Source organism: Arachis ipaensis, chromosome B05 (genome assembly GCF_000816755.2).
Source record: "Arachis ipaensis cultivar K30076 chromosome B05, Araip1.1, whole genome shotgun sequence".
NCBI lineage: Eukaryota > Viridiplantae > Streptophyta > Magnoliopsida > Fabales > Fabaceae > Arachis > Arachis ipaensis.
Genome location: NC_029789.2, coordinates 104689030 through 104694140, shown reverse-complemented (window position 1 = coordinate 104694140; position 5111 = coordinate 104689030). Strand labels below are relative to the sequence as shown.

Sequence of the window (5111 nt, the reverse complement as noted above, 5' to 3'; positions counted from 1 at the left end):
GGTCATACCCGACCTCACCAAATCTTTTCCTTTGGTGTAGATGGTAGTAGTGAAATGAGAGCAGTCTTAACATATATGTAAGTAGTAATATTTTTACCTCTATAAATCATATCCTTGTGAAGTGTTTCTTTTTTCTCCAAGTCTTCTAACATTAAGTCAATGCAATGTGCTGCGCAAGGCATCCAAGATAACTTTTTTCTATTTTTTATTAGCATTTCTCCTGCAGCTTTATAATTAACCGCATTGTCGGTGACAACTTGAATTATATTTTCTTCACCAATCTCTTCAACCACATAGTCTATCATTTTAAAATTTTGTCAGCTGTTTTAGTAATATGAGAGGCATCAATAGATTTTAAAAACAAAGTCCATTTATGACTATTAACCAAAATATTCAGAATGGCCCGTCTTCTCTAATCTGTCCAACCGTCAGTTATTATTGTACAACCAACTTACTTCCAATATGTTCTATGTTTCTCTAGTGATTGTTGAATAAGTTTCACGTGTTTCTTCAAAAGAGGAACCCTTAATGCATGGTAGGAGGGTGGCTTGAATCATATTCCATATCTTATAGCTTTCTCAAATATTCTGGTGTATTCCTTGCTCCTTGATACGTTGAAGGGGATACCATTATTGTAGAAAAAGTACTAATCTCTAAACATACTTCCTCCCTCAAATTCTTCTTAAATATATTGTTGATTGTTGATTGAGTACTAATGCGTGTTTTCTTGAATATGTTGCCCTCCAATTCTTGTCCTTTTCTTTTTTTTTTTCAGCAGCAGTGTCACCTTTCACAGCAGCTCCAACTGGGCTTGCTCCACCCATATTTATTTTCTTGATCAAATTCACTTGCAACCCACTCACGACATCCCATATTTTCTTTTTAACTTCATTAGTAACAGTTGTACAAACTCCAACATCATTTTTGAGTTCCCGCTAAGTGGTGTTTCAATCTATAAACTCCTCCTAAAAAAATCTTATGGCAATATTTGCATTGTATTTTTTTTTTTTATTTTCTCCAATAGATATCCCATGCTCCCATCCTACATCAATTCTACTTCTAAGAGCATTCTTAACAACTTTTTTTTTACTAGCAATTTCAGTTGTACTTCTTGACTGAGAAGTTGGATTGTTAGTCGGATTTTCACTTGCATTAGCTTGATTTGCTTCCATTTCTATTCAAAAAAATTAAACAACAAATATTTAATAAGTTAGTTCAATATCACATAAAAAACTTAACAATTTAAGAAAAATTACAAAATTATATTTAATGCCAATTACAATCATTCAAGTTCAACAGTAAAATTCAACAATCCAATCTGAACAAAAAAATTAACATAACAAAAATTCAATAATTGTCTTAATGTCACAAGAACAATTCAACCATTCAGTTAAAAGAAATTTAACAAAAAAAATTAATAAAGCATTTTAAGTAATTCAAAACAAAATAGAGCAAAGCAAATTTTTTTCTAAAAAATTCAATTATTTATTTCAGTTTAGTTCAATTCATAATTCATCAATTCTTAGTATTAGCAATATTATACATACAACAGGAAAAGTAATCGAATAAAAGAGTAACAATTTACAAATTCTTAACATGTATATCAATATTCACATAGTGCCTTTAAATTTGACACCTCATGTCTTTTATGTGTTAATAGAAAATTCTATCCTAGTAGCAGAATTTTTTTTAATGGAATTACACCTTTGTTTAAAAGAAATATTAAATTAGACTTCATTCTTTAACGCAAAATAAAAATGATTAAACTATCCTTAACTGAAAAATAATCGAGGCATATCAAGTGGTAACTGTTAAAATAGGCTAAGAGGTGAAATTAAGAAAAAAATAAACCTTGATTTTTACAATAGGAGTTTCATGTTCCATTCTAAAATGAACCAACTAAACAAAAAAGAATTCAAAGATTATTTAATAGATAAAGCAAAAATAGTATACAATAATAATATCTTTAGATTACTAAATCATTAAGATTACAGATCTCAAAAAAAAAAATCAATAAACAATGCAAAAGTTATATAATATACATACTGATATACTTAGGATATCGGATTGCATTAGATTTAGAAATTCATATGATAAATTATGATTGTTGGAAGTCAAACGTATTGAGTTGTTTGAAATTATAGACAAAATAAATTCGAACAAACTAAAATTAATTAAATTATTTTCATAAAAATTGAAAGAAGTTTATCTTTAAAAATTTTGCCATCACTAATTTGGTCCAGAACAAAACTTCATCAATATGGTGACATAAAATTAACCAATTTGTAATTTATATTTGTAATGCCTTACAAAAAAAATTCAAGTAAAAAATGAAAGGTCGCTTGTACGGTGATACGAAAGATAGCTTGAAATAAACATGAACAGATAAATTAATCTTAATTTGAAAACCTACTATAACTCGCATAAAATTATATTCTAAATTGAACAATATAATCAATCTACAATAATCAGTAAGCCAACAAAGATAAACAATAGCAATTCAACCTGCAACATAATCAATAATAAACAAGCACGACAACAAATTGAACATTGAAGAAGATACAAATTAAAAAAGAGGTCTTAACATACCTAAATTACCAGTGAAGGGGAAGAGAAGAACAGCAGCAATCCAAATTCTAGAGCTAGAGAGGTAGAGCCAGAGAACTAGAGATAAAGAGGCAGAGCCAGAGAGTCTCGCAAATCGCAATCGCAAATTGATGCTCACACAGTCCAGCCACCACTAGTCTAATTCGACAACAACGGCAGCGAACCTTACAGTGAGTCAGTGACACACCAAATTGAAGATTTTGATTGCGCAAAATTCAAACTTATGAGTGATAGAGAGATAGAGTCAGAGAGAGTCAGAGATTGAGAGACTTGAAAAAAGTAAAATTTTAAAATTTTGACTATAAAGATAAACTGTAAAGTGGGGAAGGTTAAGAGATTAGGGAATTTACTCCTAGTCTGCTAGAGCTCCTCTATCTTCCATGATCTTTTATTTAGATTGGGCCATTGGGTTGGATTGGGCTACAATCAGGGCCAAAAAAAGAGCCTCTTCAATCTTGAACACATCACGACAGAAACGATAATTCCGCACGATGTAGCTTGATTTTGAATGAAAAGCAAAACCGATACGAAAAGAAGATGCAAAAACATAAAATCGTCCGTTTTCAAGAGTTGGAATGCAATTTTGACTACTTTAATTTCATCCACCACTTAATTTAGCCAAATTTTAAATTTAAATCAAGGTTCAGAAAACCGGACCGGTCATCAAACTGCTCTAGTCACTGGTTCACTGGTTTACTGGTCTAACCGGTTCAACCGGTGGTTCAACCGGAAAAACCGTTTTAGAGTAGAATAATAAATAAATTATAAATACACATCCTAAAATATAATTATAGTCTGATATAAATCTTAAAATATCTTCGAAATTTAAAACACTACATAAAATATCATCAACCAAATACATATGATCTTATCAAAATTCAAACTCAAAAGTTAAATAGTAATAAAAGCATATCTAAATATTAAATCCCAATATCATGGTTTATCAATCATCAAAATTCGCAAGAACTTGTTGTAAATCTGCTTCGGTGGGATGATCTTCACCTTCATTCCCACCCTGATCAGCAGAAGAAAGAGATGCAGCATAAAGACCACTACTACCACCGCCACTTTGATATAAATTAGCATCAATTTCCAAGCTAAATCTGTTTTTCCCCTAAGGTTCGAAGAACCTTGTGACTGACTATTGTTAACACTACGGGAATTAGGATTAGCAGCATCATTCGGAATAGGAGTATCGGCAGGCATGTTATTATTCACAGAATCATTGTTATCAGCAGTTGCTTCTTGATTAATACTATCTTCCATAACTAAAATTAATAAAACATATATGAAATCAAAAACAGCCACAGCAATAAATATTAACAATTCTATCTACACAATGAACATTAACAATTATGCATAACAAATTTGAGAAATTCAGCCAGTCAACAAATATGCAAAACCAAGTCAGTTTCCAGCATTAACAAAGTACAAAACAGTAACAAATTTGAGCTACAAAACAGAAATTTGAGCAACACACAGAAATTGAACTACAAACACAAATTGAACTACACAGAAAGCTGCTTTTTTATGGATTTCAATTATCATCTGCTGCCTGCTATAAAAAAAGATGGATCCTTTTTTCTTCTTTCTAACTATGCTTTATTGCTTTCCCAGTACCCTTTCCCCCCATTCTGCTACTGCATAATTTCCTTTGAACAAAATTAAACACTTCCATTCAACTACAGACTGCTCCAATTTTCTCATTCTTTCTTTTAAGTGTTGCCGAATTTCATGATTTTTCTATCATTATAAATTTACTCTCAGTAAGTTAGCAGAGGCAAAGAACAAAGATGAGCAGAGACGAGTTACTCACCGCGCGACGAAGAAGACGATGGGACGGGCTACTGCCTGCTGGTGTTGAGAAGATGAAGACGACGCAGATGGATGGCTACTGGGCAGGGAACCAGGCGAAGAAGGAGGGTTACTTGGGCTGACGACCAGGCGACGGCGGTTGCGCTGTTGACCGGTGACCGCGACGACGAAGGAGGGCGCGGTGGCAGGCTAGGGTTCGGGCGTGGAGGGTTCAATCTTCTCTGTTCTCTTCTCTCACACAGATGAATATGATTCACTGATTCAGAATTAGGGATTTGGGGGAAGAAAGGGGCGTGGTTGGGGTGCAGGGTGCTCTACGGGTCGGGTCGGGTTAAGGGTTTCTTTTTTTTTTTTAAATAATAAAACGGCGTCGTTTATGCAGAACCGGCCAGTTACCGGTTCGGCCTTCGTTGCCAGTTCTTTTCAGGACAGTTTCTGCATAAGGACCGGACTGTTTGCATCGCCAGTTCGCGGTTAAACCGGTCGAACCGGCCGGTCCGGTCCGATTTTCAGAACCTTGATTTAAATGCATTTAATGCAAGACATACATGATAACCACTTAGTGTGTGTTTAGATTTACGTTAATGAAACTGGATTTTGAATAAAAGTGATTTTGTAGAATTGATTTTGAATAGAAGTGAGTTTATGCCAACATAATTTATGTTTGTCAATTTTATATTAAAATTAAT

General features: G+C 33.2%; 1 long non-coding RNA gene across 1 annotated transcript; it reads right to left on the bottom strand.

The window, feature by feature from the left end:
• On the bottom strand, positions 2761–4725 carry LOC110262947. The gene is made up of 3 exons (XR_002347959.1): positions 4484–4725; positions 3658–3659; positions 2761–2771 (listed from the first exon to the last, which is right to left on the bottom strand). It is a non-coding gene; the product is annotated as an uncharacterized LOC110262947 (long non-coding RNA).